This window comes from Pocillopora damicornis, chromosome 11, assembly GCF_964200805.1.
Source record: "Pocillopora damicornis chromosome 11, jaPocDami1.2, whole genome shotgun sequence".
Classification (NCBI taxonomy): Eukaryota; Metazoa; Cnidaria; class Anthozoa; order Scleractinia; family Pocilloporidae; genus Pocillopora; species Pocillopora damicornis.
Genome location: NC_142680.1, coordinates 18,947,019 through 18,967,558, shown reverse-complemented (window position 1 = coordinate 18,967,558; position 20,540 = coordinate 18,947,019). Strand labels below are relative to the sequence as shown.

Here is a 20,540-nt window from a genome sequence, read left to right as displayed (position 1 = left end):
ATGCAGTATATCAGTACTGAGGGAGGGGTGGGAGGCAGTATTGTTACTGAGGTAGGGGTGAGAAAGGGACTATTACTACGCGGGGAGGGGTGGGAGGTGGTTGTAATAGTAAACTCTTCTGGTTAATGGAACTTTTACTCGATCGTACAAATTATTTTAATCGGTTTTTCGACAGACTTTTTGTATGTCAAAATTTTTGCGCTGGGCCGCGGCGTTACTTCATTTTTTTGCCACTTTAGCACTGGGCCCAGTTGTTCAAAGGCCGATTAGTGCTAACCTAGGGTTAAACTTTAATCCAGGTTTCTTTCTTTCTTCGTTCAAAAGCCTTTTTAGGACAATTTTCCTCCTTCTTTTTAGAGCAGCCAATTATCAACTTGTTGACAAAAATAATTGATGTGGATTTTCTCTCAAAGCTTTCAGATCTGAAATCAAATTTGACACTAACCCTGGGTTATCTTAAACCAGCTTTGAACAACTCAGCCCAGGACTTTAATTTTTATTGAAAATATCGCTTTTACAATCCTCCACTGTTGAGTTATGCGTGTGCCTTTTGAGTCGACATGTGCACCATATCAGTTGCTTCACATTTCCCTTTGTGTACACTTTATGTAATTACAAAATTAATGTATCTTCCTTTGATCTTATCGGACGAGATCACGGAATTTCCGTTCCTTAACCCTTAACTCAGCAAAAACACTGCTGTACTTGCAATGTAACCCGAATAGTGCAAATAGACGCGAATAGTGACGAATAGTGACCGACTAGTGCAAATAGTCGCGAATAGTGACGAATAGTTACCGAATATTGCAAATAGTCGCGAATAGTGACGAATAGTGACGAATAGTGACGAATGGTGACAAATAGTGACGAATGCTGACGAATAGTGACGAATAGTGGCGAATAGTGGCGAATGCTGACGAATAGTGACGAAAAGGGACGAATAGTAGCGAATAGTAAAAAAAAAAGAATTAATAATGAAATAAAAATATTTATTGCCCTATTTCATAGATTTATTGGATCGAAATGTGTGTATATAGCTAATATTTATATTGTGTTTCAATCATGTATATTATCATTCTGAAATAAATAAAATAAAGTTACTACTCATCTGTTTCGCAAACAAGGAGTTAATCATCGACACCGGAAATCGCGACCAGGTATTCCTCGCGATTCCCTTAGGTTTGTTTTTCAATTTGCTTGGGCCGCTGCCAATCACTTCTTCCGCAAAAACCCACGAAAACTGCTAAGTAGAACTATAGTGGCTACTGTTGCTTGCCGATATTTACCGTCGGCAAAACGTAGAAGTCAGTAAATGTGACCGATTCTGATCGGGGAAATTTTATTGTCTGGAGCTTGGATATGTAAGGAGAGTTTCACTGACAGCTGGATTAAACCCCGTGTTGTGAAACCATTTATAGTTACATCATTCTTTTTCTTCGCTTTTTTCGTCACACACAAAAAGGGAAACGTGAGGCAACTGAAAGATGATTCATGCTAACCTGTGAGTATCATTTAGCACTGGCACAAGTCGACTTAACAGGCACACGCATGACTTAACAGTGGAGGATCGAAAACAGGAATTGGCGATATTTTCAATGAAAATTATAGTCCAGTGTTCAGGTGCCAGTTTCGCATTCGCATGACGAAAAATTAAAGAAACGCGAAAGTCGAAAATAATATGTATGATGCAATAAACACTCCATAAATCAGTGGCAGTTACTAATACATGAACCTCCCACCCCTCCCTGCATATTGATACTTCGTCCTTTACCCCTCCCTCAGTAACAACAGTCTGGCTACCATCCCTTCTTCAGTACTGATACACTGCATCCCACCCCTTCCTAGGTACTAACCACCTATAAAATGGTCCGAAAAATGGTCAAGAAAAAGCTAAAAAAATGGTCCAAAAAATGATTCCAAAATAGTCCAAAAATAGTCCAAGGGTCCAGTGGTCCAGTCCATATTTTATATGTCGTTTTACACGCTCTCTTCGAGAACGCAAATCACCACTATTCTTAGATCAAAGTGAAAGAACCAGTAACTTGTGCCAGGCTGTCAGACTGAAAATGCTTCGTTTATAACCGAAGTAAATTTGCACAATTTTCATTTCGTCGTTTAGAAATAAATTTGAATAATATGATTCACATTCGACAAAAAATTTGACTTACATTCGCTATACATCTTCACCTTCAACAGGACTCGGCAACTTATATTTTTCTGTAGCCAAAAGGCACGACAAGATGACCGCGTGATCTCACTGTTACAGAAGCATGCCTTAGCTAGACAAGAGACGATATGGAAGGTCCTTGTCTTTTGTCTATTAACCACTGTTTTTGTCAGTTACGGTGAGTAACATAAAGAATAGATTAAAATTGAAATTTTACTGCAGCAAGGGAAAAGCTTTGCATTCTCTGTACGTAAGATGATGACTACTAAACGTAAAATCTTGTTAAAGACAGAAGTGATCAGAAAATGAGTGTTTTGCCACATCTAACAAAGTTTAGAGTTTCTTAGACCTTCATCGATACTGTCTGTCGTTTTATTTCGTTAATAATTGAAAAAAACTGTCGCTCACCTACCTTGAAATTCAAGTTAGGCGAGTTTTATCATGATGGCAGACGCACAAACTATTATCTTAATGATTATTAGACTAACTGCAAGACTGCAACTCGAAATTTATCCAGAGACTGGTTGATGTGTTATGACTTGTTATTTAAATCATACGGAGATTTTAAATCCACATGTACATTTTCCAAGTCAAAACATTTCTTGAGAACAGTGAACTCTTCATTGCATATGCTAAAATGTGGAGTGATGTTTACAGGTCAAACACATCTTAGCAAGGGAAATTTCCCTTTTAATCTGGAAAATACACTCAGCAGGTATCCAGTCACCTCGCCACCAAGCAGACTCGCCACCAGCGAACTCGCCACCAAGGAACGATCTCGCCACCAACATACTCGCCACCAAGCGAAGTCTTCTCGCCACCAACCACCAATAAAGAGATTAGTCGAGGACAGTAGGATGTTCGGCTGATAAGTCTGTACTCAAACTTTATAAACGTATGTTGTCGAAAGCACGTTCGAAACCGATAAGTTTAGTTTTAATACAACTGCTATCGAGTTTCATTTCATCACTTATTTCTTCCCATGAAGTTTAATTTTTTCTCAAGTAAGTTTTTATTCCTCGCATCGAGTTTTGCAATTTCTCCTCGCTTACGTGCAAAAGACAAACACGATACGTTTCGATGTCAATGAGTTAGGAACGGAACACATCTAACACGTCGCTGAAGGTCATAATTTAAATACCGACAAGCGCACAAACGTATCGGCCGATTTGAATTGTGCTCGTTCGAACATCCTACTCTCCTCGACTACTTTATTCTAGTTTATCTCTTTATTGGTGGTTGGTGGCGAGAAGACTTCGCTTGGTGGCGAGTACGTTGGTGGCGAGATCGTTCCTTGGTGGCGAGTTCGCTGGTGGCGAGTCTGCTTGGTGGCGAGGTGACCGGTAACCACTCAGCATGGCCACCCTGAACAATGCTCTTAAAAATTCCTTGACTTAATCTTGAGAGAAACAACAATCACAGTCTTCAATCTTACATCTAGAACAGGCGTGTTTTTTGAGTTGTCTAGTCTGTTTTTTGGTTTTTCATCTTTCAAGCAAGCAGAAGTAGGCGAAACGCGCCATAGAGTAAAACCAATTTTTTTTCACGCTCCACAGCACGTGCGTGTCTGGTTCGACCCGCGCTCGGCTCGTGCTCGCCTGAAAAACTCAAGAAGAAAAGATCCATCTGTTTTACACGCTATCTTCGAGAACGCAAATCACCTCTATTCTTAGATCCAAGTGAAAGAACCAATAACTTAAGCCAGGCTGTTAGTTAGTAGTGACGATGTAAACTGAAGACCTCAGCAAATCACACAAACAATAATTTTTACTCCAAATCGTTTGGTAACGTGACCATAGCAGGTGACTGGAACAACGTCTTGCAAGCTTATTTTAAAGAATTTTCTGTCGTATATAGATCTTTTATCTTCGCTTCAGTTGTGAATTACCAAAACTGCACAGTATATTTATTTAATCCTTAAGACAATTGAGCTATAGTCCCCACAAAGTTCTGTGAAGTTCTCTTCATGAGGAAATTACAGATCACCTGTCTCTCTGCCCTTGTAACTTGTTTGCTAGTTCGATCTGTTGTTGTAACTCTTCAAGGTTTCTGCGATGACCGAAGATCGCCATGATGAGCTACCCGCGTTAGACCTCAGCATGATCGTAGTCGCTCTGACACCATCATGATAAGTATGTATTTTAACAGTTATGCCAGGTTATATTTTTCATCATTCCTGTTTTTTTCTGTTTTGTTTTTGGACACGAAACTTTATAAACTATACAAGTGTTAGCTGTGTTTGATTTTTATTACCGTACTTAAACTTGCAATCTAACTGAGCGTGAAAACTTTTAAAACTCGGACTGTCCATTTTGTTTGATCTTTGAGGATTTTTGTTTCTGCTCACGTTACAATAACGTAAATTACTGCGCCTGGCATTTTTGCAAACCTTTGCTCGCTTGTTCCGAAATTTCACTTTCAATCAACGAAAGAAAAGCAACAAAGAAGTTCCGGAAAAGGTCGGACATAGTACGATTTGGCAGATGGCGTGACAGGTTTAGCTTAGTTCCATACTCTATACTCTCATTAAGCACGCTCTTTTAATCAATGACAGCACGCGTTATATCCGAACTTTATTATAATACCAGCTTAGAGTTAAAATCCAGCTATTTTTCTACTTTTTTTCCTTCGTAGTTGTTAACTGAGAAATGGTCGCTGCAAATGTGACCCGAACCTGGTGTCCAATCATTAGGTTCTCTTTTTGTTCTAACAAATGCAATCCATTTTCGCCGCACACTTTCATCAGCTGGAAACTGGCGACGGATGCTATAAACATCACTACACAGCGCTTTCCTGGTTTTCGTTTTCTTCGCTTGAAATCCTGTTGTTTTCCGTTCATATTATAAATGTCAGTGGGGCTATGAGTGGTACAGTTCTGAATAACTTGAGCATGAATATATAAATATATAAATATATATATATATATATATATATATATATATATATATATATATATATAGATATTTTTTTTTCTTTTTTTTTTAAAGTTTAGGGCCGGGTCGTTCAAAGCTGGGTGAAGATAACCCAGGTTTAGTGTGAAATCTGATTTCAGATCTGAAAGCTTTAAAAAAAAGTTTAGTCGAATTTTTTTTTGTCTAGAATATGACTATTTGATGCCCTAAAAAGAAAAAAGAAAATTGTTCCAAAAATAGTTTTGAATAAAGAAATAAAGAAACCCAGATTACAATTTAACCTTGAATTAGTGCTAATCGGCCTCCGATCAACTGAGCCCAGGTCGTAACTTGAGGAACATTTCGTGCGTGTTACTTCTGTCGCGCGATTGTATCGCTGAATCGGTTCGTTTTTTAAACAAGACACTGCGTTTTATAATGTGGGTGCTGGGCAGTCTCATGACATGTGCCTTAATGGTTTCCTCTCTCAGACTGTCGGCTTGTTTTATTTACGATAAGCGGGCGTGAGTAATTTACTGCTCACTCAGCTGACAATAGTACTTTTTTGAAACAAGCAACCTGGCAGACAAGGTCGCAAATTCGAAATAACGCTCGAGTGTGGCGCTCATAACGAGACGTTTCTTGTAACGTCGGTTTACAGCATGTTTCTGTTATCATTCACTTCCACTGGAAGTCATTCTTAGGGACACGAATGCGCTTTATATACTGTTCAATGTTAGTTGTAATCGTTCCTGCAGAAGTCTCAGCCAGAGACGAAACGCGTCGGAAAAAATAAACAAAAAGTTATAATACCAAAAAGACTTTCTTTGTGCTGCTCACAAGTCTCCGTTAAAAAAAAGATAAAAAAAGAATCCATCTTGTACAATTGCCAAACGTGGAAGAGGTGTTTCGTTCACGAAACCAGACAAAAACCTCCCGAAATTCGTGACAACACTTTGTGCTTATGTCACGCTCACTCCAGAACCGATGGGCTTGAGGTCACAGTGATGTACACCGGAAAAAATCTTAAGTTAAATGCTTTTCGGCTTGGACTTAAAAAATATTTCTTTAAATAACAGACTCGATAATGGTCAAGAGCAAAAAATAATATTTTTTTTACCGCTGTTTGGCATGGCATGCAATTTATCTGTGGCTCTGAATGCAGATACGCGATCCGTCGCGTTTCGATAATTCAACCTTTTTAGAGAAGAGTATATTGTTCTTCACTTTGTATTAAAGTCTCTAAATGGTGGCTTGTACCAAAATGGAATAAAATCTTTTCTTTTTCTGTTCGGTAGCAGCTGGACATCGAGGGCGTATCATTTCACACGATCTTGATCGGAACGTTTTCAAAATGGCCGTTGATTAAGCGTCAAAAAAAAAATCGGTAGAAAAGTTGGTTTTTCCAATATATCGTTTATTTGCTCATTTAGGACTCTTTAACCAAAGAGGAATTTATAGGGACAAAAAAAGGGGGAAATTTTGCCGTCAGTTACCTTTTAAAGTACCTATGACACGAACTTTTTCTTGTATTTTCTGGTTGATAGTTGCATTTAAAGTTCTAAATAACCAACCTTAGCGCCTAGCGAGTCCTCTTTGGCCACTTTTTTGCGCATTGAAAGTACGATTTTGTTCGAGTGGTATTTGGATTCTTTGTGGCATTTTGTTAACGGCCAGAAGACGTTCACGAAGCGAATGAACTGAACGAAATTTACTGACATTGTAAAGTCAGGTAAAAGAGGTTTACAATTGAAAATCAATACTTGCATATTGAATACAAAACCACTCAGTTGTTCGTAGAAGCGCTTTAATGATTGTCCTATTCACAGTAATGTCGTCCGGGAATGCTGTTGAATTGCAAACAATGTGGTAAAAATATAATAAAAAATATTGTTTGTGTATTTTCTCCACTGGCATTCAATATGGCGTCAATGACTCGAAGGTAACCGCAAATGAAAGTATATTTTCCCTTTTGAATGATAACTGATGCATAAGAATGCCCAAAATTGCTATTGAATGTTGATAAAAATAAAAAAATCGTTGTGGAACCTGATTTACGCGCAAATTATCGTTTTTTGTAGCTGGAATATAACTTCACGCAGTTGTTCGTCTTTTCACGCAAATGAATGCGTATTTTCTCATAATGAACAACAAAAGGTTTATTTGGAAAAACTGTTACTCACCTACCTTGAAATTCAAGTTAGAGTGAGAAATATCTTGATGGCAGACGCACAAACTGATTATCTTAACAATTAATGGATGAACTGCGAGACAGCGACTCGAAATTTATCTAGAGACTGGTTGAGATGTAATGACTTGTTATTCACACCACACGGAAATTTGAAATACCTATGCAATGAAGAGTTGATTGTTCTCATGTGGCGTGATGTTTACAGGTCAAACACACCTTAACAAGGGACATTTCCCTTATAATCTGGACAATACACTGAGCATTGTTAAATTTCTGTTCTGAAATAAACATTGCCACCCTGAAGAATGCTCTTCAAAACACGCGATAGAGTAGGAACGACTTTTTTCCGTCCTTAGGGCTCATCTAACGCTTACTTCTGCTTGCTTGAAAGATTTTTAAAAAAATCAGACCAGACGACTCACAAACACGCCTGCTCTTTAAAATTCCCCGACTTAGTCTTGTCAGAAATAACAATTACTTTCCTCAGTCTTGCATCTAGAGATGATAATTAAAAGCCTGGTTTAAATATAATATGAAAAGGTCTGTAGCCATCTATGACTGATAATATCATGGATTGGTTAGTATTCGTTAAAATGACAAGTGATATGGTAACTAAAAATAACTGTGTGCAAATGATAGGCACCGTGAAACTGTACCCCATTCTTGATCCTCTTTAATGCAAGCAATTATTATTCTTCACGCTCCACTTTATTTTTTGGTGCTTGGGAGTCACATATTTTACATCTGTACAACATTAGTAATATAGTCTAAACATTTGATTACCTCAACTCCCCGTAACCACTGTTGTGTAGCCAAGTCCCTCCACGCCTTGCGCGTTTCTGGTTGGACCACGTTCGGCTCGTGCTCGCTACAAAAACACACAGTTATTTTAGTTAAAACTGACGAGGTCATAAGGTTTGGATTTCTTTCTTCTAGTTTTTTTTGTTGCCAGATCACTTCTCATTTTAAAGAATAATAATTGCTTGCGCTAAAGTGGATCAGGAGTGGGGCACAGTTTTACGATGCCTATCACAAGACTGAAATGAGTCTCATTAACTGAAGTGCAACTCTCAACATGCACAACTATCTGTTTAAGAACATTTTCAAAGTCTTAGCCAAATTTATTAGTACATATATATGTTACACTACTACTTCTTTTTCCCTTTTTACATCAGTGGATCTAGGAGTAATTATAAGGCCTGGTACATAAAGATTGCTGTTTCCATAAATATTTCACCTTAGCAGTGCAGCTTAGACTTTAAGAATCTTTTTATTTCAAACTTTAACCAAATGCATAATATGACTGATCACTTCTTAACAAAATGTCTTATCTTGTTGTAAAGGCATAGGGTAAAATATGAAAAACCAATTAAACCAGTAGTGTTTACTATTACAACCACCTCCCACCCCTCTCTGCGTAGTAATAGTCCGTCTCTCGCCCCTCCCTGGGTAATAACACTCTGTCTCCCCCCCTTCCCTCAGCACAGATAGACTTCATCCCACCCCTTCCTCAATACTAATGGTGTGCTCCCCCCTTTAAAATGGTCCCAAAAAAATGGTAAAAAAAAATGGTCAAAAAAATAGTCCAGTTTAAATTTTACCCTATGTCTGTTGTAAATGTACTCTGCCCACAGGTATGTTATCTGAATGAGCACTGTCAAATAATGGGACATCTTAATGGTCAATTTGACTTTTATATGGTCTTTTAGTGTTATTAACTAAGTTGATAACGTAAATCGGCCACCATCAATAGCTTCAAAGCTGACGCTCCGAGCATTAGCCCTTCTTCAGAGCGACTGGACAAATTGTGAGTTGTGTGTGTGTTTGTCGTATTTACTCGATTGAAACGCCGCTCTCGAGAGTTCATGGTTCTCGAGAAATGTGGCGTGATATTTACAGGTCAAACACGCCTTAGCAAGGGAAATTTCCCTTTTAATCTGGACAGTACACTCAGCATTGTTCAATTTCCGTTTTGAAATAAACACGAGACGAGACGACTCATAAAACACGCCTGCATGCTCTTCAAAATTCCTAGACTTACTCTTGACAGAAATAACAATTACTTTCCTTAATCTTACATCAAATCTAGAGCGGACAATTGAAAACCTGCTTTAAATATAATCTGAAAAGGTTGTGTGACTGATAGCAATTTGGATTGGTTATTACTGGGATACCTGTGGTAGCCCAGTCATAAAATGCCTTTGTTTTTTTGTCGTCTTTTTTTTTTTTTTTTTTTTTTTTTTCCCTCCGCCACAAAATGGAAAAATTGCGCAATAGTACCCAGAGGTCGTTGGGCCCTCAACATCATGACAACTGACTGTGATCCAATGAGGTGTTCACATGCTGATCACGCATGTTATCTTGATGATGATTAACGTTGTCATGCACGGACAGGGCCGGGTCACATGACGAACCACGGGACGTATAAAACGTATACGTATTTGACGTATAAAACTCTTTTGTCAGTCGTTTTATATTTCAACGTATTTAGATTACGATCACCCGGAGTGTCACGGCGCAAACGCTCAAAATACTTACAGAAGCATAGACAAGTCGTATTGTTCGCGGCCAATCCACGCTAAAAGATGTTATTGAGCGGTAATTGTCGAACTGATTGAGTAGCCAACGCTTGAAAGCCATGAAAGCCTTGAATGCCTTGTATGCCAAGTATGCCAATGTCTTAGTTGAAAAACGTACACTTGTTGTAAAAAGCAAAATCTGAAACCAAACTGCATATACTCTATGCAATCTGTTGAACAACACTCTTACCGTGAGACTAAAGAACAAAACTCTAATAGATGCAAACTGATAGTGAAGAAAGACGGCATGTTGGATTCACTTGATGCCAGGGAACGTAGCTACGATAACAGTGTGAATGGTATTAATTTCACGACCAGAAAGGTGAATCTTATGTTTGTTTTCGTTGTAGTTGTATGGATATTCTTTTTTAATAAATACACGATCCAAAATCCTGTGTTTTTTGTGTATAATGTTGTTATGTCAAGTATTGTTTACGCAATTGTCTTGTCACAAGCGGCCCAAGCTCACGCCTCGAGAAAAAGCCAACGATAAATTCATGAACGCGTCACGCGTTGTGTGACTCGGTATTAAGTTACGAGAGGAACTGTTGAACATTTGAACAATAGTACAGGGAACTAAATATGGTCGATTTACAACGATAAATATTTCGAAATATAAACATTTTTCTCATAAAATCAATAAAAATTACTTATACCCTGTGTATCCGTTGTAGTTTCTGGCGATTTCTGCCGTTTTAAGCTTGCTCAGTACCATTACTGTTATTCACGTCATCTACTTTTATTAAGTTGGTAAAATCTGTACAGACATCACACTAACCAACTCGCGCGCAAAGTAAGAAGACTATATTGAAGGCTTGAAATTATATTACGTTCGACCGTGGCACCAATACAGTTTATTTTTGGTGACATTTATTCGCGCAACACACATAATTTACCACAAAATACCTGTGTGCGAGGTAATTCGACATTTTCGTTCTTTTCCGCGTTAATACTCTTCTTTCCTTTTGTAAGAATGTAGACCACTAACAATGTTTCAAGTAATCCACCCACCCTACAAAAAATAACTCTTGCATGCAGAGCATGCCTCTGTTTTGAAATAGGTGTATGCCCTTGGCCAGACTTGAGCTCACTATTTCAGTATACTAGTCCGACACCCATAGTATCACTACAATTGATTCCAAGGATCCAGTACCATCCAGGTATCCCAGTTACCCTGCTCACAGGGTCTAGTTATTCTTTAAGATGAGAAATGATATGGTAACTAAATATCACTGTGTGTAGATGATAGGCATCCTGAAACTGTACCCTACTCTTGATCCTTTTTAACTGAGGGCTAAAAGTAACTTTTTCGGAATACTGTCTAAAGGCCTCAGTTAACATTTTGAAATAGACACAGGGTACTTCGAACGCCTCTTCGTGCCTTTTTTCGCTCAGAAAACTGTCTTAAATGCGGCTTCGTAAGTCATCCGCCACATACGCTTCGAATTTGAATTTGATCTGATAGGTATGTACACTTAGCAAAATAAATATGGCGGATAGTAGTTTAAGTGAGAGCAGTTCGATATCAGTTCTGACTATTTGGATTTTGACGCCTCTGTGGTTGGTGAAAATAATGATAGGGCTATGAGGCCGCTGAATCGGTTGGTTTTTTTGTTTTTTTTCAACCAAGACTCTGCGTTTTATACTGTGGGTGCTAGGCAGTCTCACGACATTTGCCTGTCGGCTTGTTAATTTACGATAAGCGCGCTTGAATGACCTACTGTTCACTCAGCTGACACTAGTACTTTTTTGAAACGAGTAACCATGCAGACAAGATTTATTTCATCATGTTTTCCGGTCGCAAATGCGAAACAACGCTCGCTTATGGCGCTTATAACAAGACCTTGGAAGTCATACTTAGGGACACGTATGTGCTACATATGCTGTTTAATGTTAGTAGTAATCGTCCCTGCAGAAGTCTCAGGAAGCGTAGGAAGAAGTAGACAAAAAGTTACAATACCAAAAAGTCTTTCTTTGTGCTGCTCGCTGGTCTCCGTTAAAAAAATATAAAGAAAGAATCCATCTTGTACATTTCCGGAGCGTAGAAGAAGAGCTTCGTTCACGAAGCCAGATCAAAACCTCCCGAAATTCGTGACAACACTTAGTGCTTATGTCACGCTCACCCCAGAACCGATGGGCCTGTGGTCACAGTGATGTACACCGGACAAAATCTTAAGTTAAATGCTTCTCGGCTTGGACTAAAAAATATTTCTTTAAGTAACAGACTCGACAATGGTCAAGAGGAAAAAATAATATAATCTTTTTTTACCGCTGTTTGGCATGACATGCAATTTATCTGTGGCTCTGAATACAGATACGCGATCCGTCGCGTTTCGATAATTCAACCTTTTTAGAGAAGTGTATTGTATTCTTCACTTTGTATTTCAGTCTCTAAATGGTGGCTGGTACCAATATGGAATAAAATCTTTTCTTTTTCTGTTCGGTAGCAGCTGGACATCGAGGGCGTATCATTTCACGCGACCTTGATCGGAACGTTTTCAAAATGGCCGTTGATTAAGCGGCAAAAAAAATCAGTAGAAAATTTGTTTTTTCCAATATATCGTTTATTTGCTCATTTAGGGTTCTTTAATCTAAGAGGAATTTATAGGGACAAAAAAAGGGGGAAATTTTGCCGTCAGTTACCCTTAGTACCTATGACGAACCTTTTCTTGTATTTTCCGGTTGATAGCTGCATTTAAAGTTAGGAATGATCAACCTCAGCGCCTACCGAGTCTTCTTTGGCCTTTTTTTTGCGCATTGAAAGTACGCTTTTGTTCGAGTGGTATTTGGCTTCTTTGTGGCATTTTGTTAGCGGCTAGAAGACGTTCACGAGGCGAATGAACTGAACGAAATTTACTGACATTGTAAAGTCAGGCAAAAGAGGTTTTCAATTGAAAATCGATACTTGCATATTGAATACAAAACCACTGAGTTGTTCGTATAAGCGCTTTGGTGATTGTCCTACTTACACAAATGTCGTCCAGGAATGCTGTTAAATTGCAAACAGTGTGATAAAAATATTAATGAATGGTTTCTGCACTGTAATGTTTGTGTATTTTCTCCACTGGCATTCAATACGGCGTCAATGACTCGAAGGTAACCTCAAATGAAAGTATATTTTCCCTTTTGAATGATGATTGATGCATAAGAATGCCCAAAACTGCTATTGATTGTTGATTAAAATAAAAAATCGTTATGGAACCTGATTTACGCGCAAATGATCGTTTTTTGTAGCTGGAACATAACGTCACGCAATTGTTCGTCTTCCCACGCAAATGAATGCGTATTTTCTCATAATGAACAAAAAAAGGTTTAGTTGGAAAAACTGTTACTCACCTACCTTAAAATTCAAGTTAGAGCAAAAAAAATTTTGATGGCAGACGCACAAACTGATTATCTTAATAATTATTGAATGAACTGCGAGACTGCGACTCGAAATTTATCTAGAGACTGGTTGAGATGTTCAGACTTGTTATTCACACCACACGGAAATTTGAAATACTTATGCAATGAAGAGTTGATTGTTCTCATGTGGCGTCATGTTTACAGGTCAAACACACCTTAACAAGGAAAATTTCCCTTATAATCTGGACAATACACAAACAAAACACTGATCATTGTTAAATTTCCGTTCTGTAATAAACATTGCCACCCCGAAGAATGCTCTTCAAAACACGCGACAGAGTAGGAACGACTTTTTTCCGTCCTTAGCGCTCACTTAACGCTTACTTCTGCTTGTTTGAAAGATGTTTAAAAAAATCAGACTAGACAACTCACAAACACGCCTGCTCTTTAAAATTCCCTGACTTTGTCTTGACAGAAATAACAATTACTTTCCTCAATCTTACATCTAGAGCAGACAATTAAAAGCCTGGTTTAAAGATAATATGAAAAGGTCTGTGGCCATGTGTGACTGATAGCGTTCTGGTTTGGTTATAACTCGTTAAAATGAGAAGTGATATGGTAACTAAAAATAACTGTGTGTAAATGATAGGAATCATGAAACTATACCCCACTCTTGATCCTCTGTAATGCAAGAATTGTTATTCTTCAGGCTCCACTTTTGTTATTATTTTTTTTTTGGTGCTTGGGAGTCACATATTTTGCGTCTGTACAACATTAGTAATAAGTAACATCTGATTACCTCAACTCCCTGTAACCACTGCTGTGTAGCGAAGTCCCTCCACGCCTCGTGCGTTTCTGGTTCGACCCACGTTCGACTCGTGCTCGCTAAAAAAAACACAGTTATTTTTAGTTAAAACTGATGAGGTCACAGAGTTTGGATTTTTTCTTCTAGTTTTTTTTAGTTAACAGATCACTTCTCATTTTAAAGAATAATAATTGCTTGCGCTAAAGTGGAGTGGGGGACAGTTTCATGATGCCTATCACAAGACTAAAATCAATCTCATTAACTTAAGTGCAACTCTCAACATGCACAGACATCTGTTTAAGAATAGCCAAATTTATTAGTACATATATATGTTACACTACTACTTCTTTTTGTCCTTTTAACATCAGTGGATCTTGGAGTAATAATAAGGCCTGGTACATAAAGATTGCTATCTGTGTATGTATTTCACCTTAGCAGTGCAGCTTAGACTTTAAGAATTTTTTTATTCCAAACTTTAACCAAATGCATAATATGACTGATGACTTCTCAACAAAATGTCTTATCTTGTTGTAAAGGCATAGAATAAAATATGAAAAACCAATTAAACCAGTAGTGTTTACTATTACAACCACCTCCCACCCCTCCCTGCGTAGTAATAGTCCGTCTTTCGCCCCTCCCTGGGTAATAACACTCTGTCTCCCCCCTTCCCTCAGCACTGATAGACTTCATCCCACCCCTCCCTCAATACTAATGGTGTGCTCCACCCTTTAAAATGGTCCAAAAAATGGTCCAAAAAAATAGTCCAAAAAATAGTCCAGTCCAAATTTTACGTCTGTTGTAAATGTACTCTACCCTCAGGTATGTTATCTGAATGAGCACTGTCAAATAATGGAACATCTTATATGGTCAATTTGACTTTTATATGGTCTTTTAGTCTTATTAACTGAGTTGATAACGTAACTTGGCCACCATCAATAGCTTCAAAGCTGACGCTTCGAGCGTTAGCCCTTCGTTAGAGCGACTGGAGAAATTGTGGGTTGTGCGTGTGTTTGCCGTATTTACTCGATTTAAACGCCACTCTCGAGAGTTCATGGTTCTCGAGAAATGTGGTGTGATGTTTAAAGGTCAAACACGCCTTAGCAAGGGAAATTTCCCTTTTAATCTGGGCAATACACTCAGCATTCTTCAATTTCTGTTTTGCACTAAACATGGCCACTCTGAATGATGCTTTTCACGCGATAGAGCAGAAACGACTTCTTTTCCGTCCATAGCGCTCGCCTAACGCTTGCTTGTGCTTGCTTAAAAGATGCACACACAAAAAAAAGAGACCAGACGACTGAAAAAAACACGCCTGCATGCCCTACAAAATTCCCAGACTTAGTCCTGACAAAAATAACAATTACTTTCCTTAACCTTACATCAGATCTAGAGAAGACAATTGAAAGCTTGGTTTAAATATAATCTGAAAAGGCCGGTCTGTGGCCATCTGTGACTGATAGCATTCTGGATTGGTTATTATTCTTTAAGATGAGAAATGATATGGTAACTAAATATAACTGTACCCCACTCTTGATCCTCTTTAAACGGTAACTGACAGCGAAAAGTAACTTTTTCGGAATATTGCCCTTTTTGTGGTCTTTGTACCTTGTTAATAGCCTAGATTTTGAATTATCTCTAAAGTTTGTGACAGTGACAGCGCTGATAACTGTTCATTTTGGTGAAATCAATCACACAACTTGTGTTCTCTATTTCTTCTTAATTCAAAAATATAAAGAAAGAATCCATCTTGTACATTTCCGCAGCGTGGAAGAAGAGCTTCGTTCACGAAGCCAGATCAAAACCTCCCGAAATTCGTGACAACACTTTGTGTTTTTGTCACGCTCACCTCAGAACCGATGGGCTTGTGGTCACAGTGATGTACACCGGACAAAATCTTAAGTTAAATGCTTTTCAGCTTGGACTAAAAAATATTTCTTCAAGTAACAGACTCGATAATGGTCAAGAGCAAAAAATAACATAAATTTTTTTACCACTGTTTCGCATGGCATGCAATTTATCTGTGGCTCTAAATACAGATACGCGATCCGTAGCGTTTCGATAATTCAACCTTTTTAGAGAAGAGTATTTTATTCTTCACTTTGTATTTCAGTCTCTAAATGGTGGCTGGTACCAATATGGAATAAAATCTTTTCTTTTTCTGTTCGGTAGCAGCTGGACATCGAGGGCATATCATTTCACGCGACCTTGATCGGAACGTTTTCAAAATGGCCGTTGATTAAGCGGCAAAAAAAATCAGTAGAAAATTTGGTTTTGCGCCATATATCGTTTATTTGCTCATTTAGGACTCTTTAATCTAAGAGGAATTTATAGGGACAAAAGAAGGGGGAAATTTTGCCGTCAGTTACCCTTTAAAGTACCTATGACACGAACCTTTTCTTGTATTTTGCGGTTGATAGCTACCTTTAAAGTTATAAATAATCACCCTTAGCGCCTAACGAGTCCTCTTTGGCCTCTTTTTTTGCACATTGAAAGTACGATTTTGTTCGAGTGGTATTTGGCTTCTTTGTGACATTTTGCCAGCAGCCAGAAGACGTTCACGAAGCGAATGAACTGAACGAAATTTACTGAAATTGTAAAGTCAGGCAAAACAGGTTTTCAATTGAAAATCGATGCTTGGATATTGAATACAAAACCACTCAATTGTTCGTACAAGCGCTTTAGTGATTGTCCTACTCACACAAACGTCGTCCAGGAATGCTGTTGAATTGCAAACAGTGTGATAAAAATATTAATGAATGGTTTCTGCACTACACTCTTGGCGTATTGTCTCCACTGGCATCTAAGATGGCGTTAAGGACTCGAAGGTTAGCGCAAATGAAAGTATATTTTTTCCCTTTTGCAGGACGATTGATGCATAGGAATGCCCAAAATTGCTATTGAATGCTAATTAAAATAAAAAAAATCGTTAGGGAACCTGATTGAACACGCAATTTTTCGTCTTTCGACGCAAATAATTGCGTATTTTCTCCTAATGAACAACAAAAGGTTTAGTTGAAAAAACTGTGACTCACCTTCCTCGAAATTCAAGTTAGAGCGAGAAATATCTTGATGGCAGACGCACAAACTGATTATCTTAATGATTACTGAACGAACTGCGAGACCGCGACTCGAAATGTATCCAGAAACTGGTTGAGGTGTTATGACTTGTTACTCATACCACACGGAAATTTTAAACCCTAAATACGCTAAATGCCTAAGCAAGAAAGAGTTCATTGTTCTCATGTCGCCTGATGTTTACAGGTCAAACACACTTTAGCAAGGGAAATTTCCCTTCTAATCTGATCAAGACACTGAGCATTGTTAAATTTCCGTTCTGAGAGCAACATTGCCACCCTGAACAATGCTCTTCAAAACACGCGATAGAGTAGAAATGACTTTTTTTTTTCCGTCCATAGCGCTCACCTAACGCTTACTTCTGCTTGCTTGAAAAGTGTTGAAAAAAAGAAAAAACCGACTAGACGACTCACAAACTGAACACGCCTGCTCTTTAAAATTCCCCGACTTAGTCTTGACAGAGATAACAATTACTTTCCTCAATCTTACATCTAGAACAGACAATTAAAAGTCTGGTTTAAATATAATCTGAGAAGGTCTTTAGCCATCTTTGACTGATAGTATTCTGGATAGGTTGTTATTCGTTAAAATGAGAAGTGATATGGTAACTAAAAATAACTGTGTGTAAACGATAAGCATCATGAAACTGTACCCCACTCCTGATCCTCTCTAATGCAAGCAATTATTATTCTTCACGCTCCACTTTTTATTTATTTTTTTTGGTGCTTGGGAGTCACATATTTTGCATCTGTACTACACTAGTAATATAGTCTAAACATTTGAATACCTCAACTCCCCGTAACCACTGCTGTGTAGCAAAGTCCCTATACGCCTCGCGCATTTGTGGTTCGACCCACGCTCGGCTCGTGCTCGCTAAAAAAACACACAGTTATCTTTGGAAATGACCAATTGTCTGGGAGTTAATCGACCTTAACATTTATCTTTCCTCTTCATTTCCGGAGTTTTAACATCCCCCTTTTAACAGATTTCGTGGAGGTGTCACTATGTTGTAGTTGTGATCGGACATCCGTGTAAAGGAGGCATCGCAAAAATTTTGTGGAGTCTGTAATATAGGTAAGCAACGAAAAAAAAAGCAACTATCTTACGGCTAATAAGAAATCATGAGCGAAAACGAAGCACGTGTTCGCTCCTATTCTGTTTTGTGGGTCTAATATGCTAAATAGGGCCTTCATCACGAAGACAACATCGGGTGAGCTCGGATTTCGTAATCGGAAATCTACCCGAGATGACCTCCTTCTGACGGATTTCGGAATACGCTTTCCGTTATCTTTAGCTTAAACTGATGAGGTCACAAGGTTTTGGTTTTTTCGTCTGATGTTTTTTTAGTTACCGTATCACTTCTCATTTTAAAGAATAATAATTGCTTGCGTTAAAGTGGATCAGGAGTGGGGGACAGTGTTATGATGCCTATCACAAGACGAGATTATTTTTCTCTTTATACGTAATGCAATAAGTTGAGAACGATATAAAAAACGACTTTTTAGACAAGCACTAAAACATGTTTTTTTTTTAAATTCAGATGTTCAGTTGCCATAATATTGTTTGCTAGAAATAAATTGGATTTTAAATAAACGCCGCCCTCGAATACAGGCCGCACTCGAATCACAAAAAAATTTAATAAACGCCGCGGCGTCTAATCGAATAAACACGGTTTATGCAGAAAATGGAGCTACGCTGTTAGTGGGAATATGGTGACGAGAAAACTAGAATAGATGAATGAAAAGCACTCGTTGATTGAGTAAGTGGAGAGGGAGGGGAGGGACGGGTTGTTTGTGACACATAGTAGGTTCTTTATAAATGTTATTGTTTTCTCTCTATTCAGTAATTTTTTACATTTTCTCAATACTATCAGCAACCGTTTTACAGCATTCAATTTTCAAGGCATCTGAAGGAATTTTGTCGAGTGATGTTCAAAACAAAGTGATGATGATACAACAAAGTGATGATGACAACAGTGTAGCAGGAGGAGAGAATAAAATCTTGCTATCACGTGTAGAGGCTGGATACACGAACATTAATAAGAGTGTGGTGTAAAAAAACAAACATTTAACGTGCCATCAGAATATTAATTTCTGACCAATTCGTTCCCATGTCACTCAAACGTCAGAAATTACATATTTTGACCGCACTCAAACGATACATTCAATGTGAAAAGTTTAGTTAGGACCAGTCAGTCAGTCTTCAAGTATATGCATCCTGATAGAGAAAAAGAAAGGCGAAATGTGAAGTTAAAAGTAAACATTACAGAATTAAACACGTAACTTTTTAACACTGACAAACGTGAAATCAAACTGTCGTCGACATAGCCATCTTTGGCGGAAACAGATTTCAAACGTCTATGTCTCTGAAAAAACCTGTCTGGATCACCAGCATTAGCTAGAGCAGAAGCGTCTCCAGCTCTTAAGGAATGTGTACTAAATAAAGAAATATCTGGGACAAGCCTCGTAAAGCTAAAATTAAAGTAATCTCTTGTACATGAATAACTTAGCGGCTTGTTAACAGATACTAGTCTGTGACCTAATCAGTTAAACTTGCCATTGAAGAAGGTTTTGAATGATAATGGCCTGCCTCGACAGGAAACTTTTCAACCTCACTCAAAAACGCCTCAAAACTTTTACCGGACAGGTAACAATGGTAGTGCTCTTTGAAATTACGACTTTGCCCCCTTTCCTAAGTTGATCTATCTTACTTCTGTCGACGTTAATAGTAACGTGGTTGCTGTGAAAACTTATGTCTCCATATTTAAGATGAGGAATGTCCTCAATTCGGAAGAAACCAGCCGATAAACCAGAATAAAACACATACATTTAGTGATTCAATTAAATTATCTAAGTTGGATTTCTCAACCAGCTTCCTTATCATGTGTGAAGAAACTAGCTGTTTCTTATTATGAACTCGAGTTCCGATTATTCTCTTGGCCGCTCTGCTAACTGCATGGATAATCGAGTTGTCTGTAGGGGAAGGTAAACCCGCCAAATGGTGTGCTCACTGTATTCCATATATAGCAAAGTCAACCGCTGAGTAGGAATAGGTGGTATTCAGTAAATGCTGCAAGTATAAAGCCACATGCTCTAAATTTGCAGGAAACGCACAGATCTCCGTCTTGGCACTAGCAAACTCCTTCCACCTAAGAAAAGCTCTCCGGTAGGCTTCGGTGGTACCTGGTACTCTCGACGCAACGACACTTGACTCCAGTCTGGACGCAAGACTTCTCAGTGACAGGTCACTCAGCTCGCTAAGGCAATGCCACAGGTTATTATTAAACACGTTTATAAGGAAAAGAAAGAAAAACAAAAAAGGGAGGCAAACAAAGAGCATGATTGAGGGAATTTAAGATCTGAATTGAGTCGAATCGACGAGAAAACAACGGAGAAGTCACACTCGCTGGGACTGTAAACAAGAGGGTTACGTCATTTCCGGTGTAGGTACTCTGAACAAGAAACTAATGGCGAATGAAACAGCAGGA

General features: G+C 38.4%; 1 pseudogene across 1 annotated transcript in view; it reads right to left on the bottom strand.

Moving 5' to 3' along the window:
- Window positions 1-20,536, bottom strand: part of LOC149037981 (uncharacterized) — a 95,768-nt pseudogene extending 75,232 nt beyond the window's left edge. The window contains exons 1-3 of the transcript XR_016180786.1: window positions 19,610-20,536; window positions 13,973-14,058; window positions 8,033-8,117 (exon numbers count right to left, since the gene is read on the bottom strand). The product of XR_016180786.1 is annotated as an uncharacterized LOC149037981 (transcript). The remainder of the gene's footprint in view (window positions 1-8,032; window positions 8,118-13,972; window positions 14,059-19,609) is intronic.
- Between the last annotated feature and the right edge of the window lie 4 nt (window positions 20,537-20,540).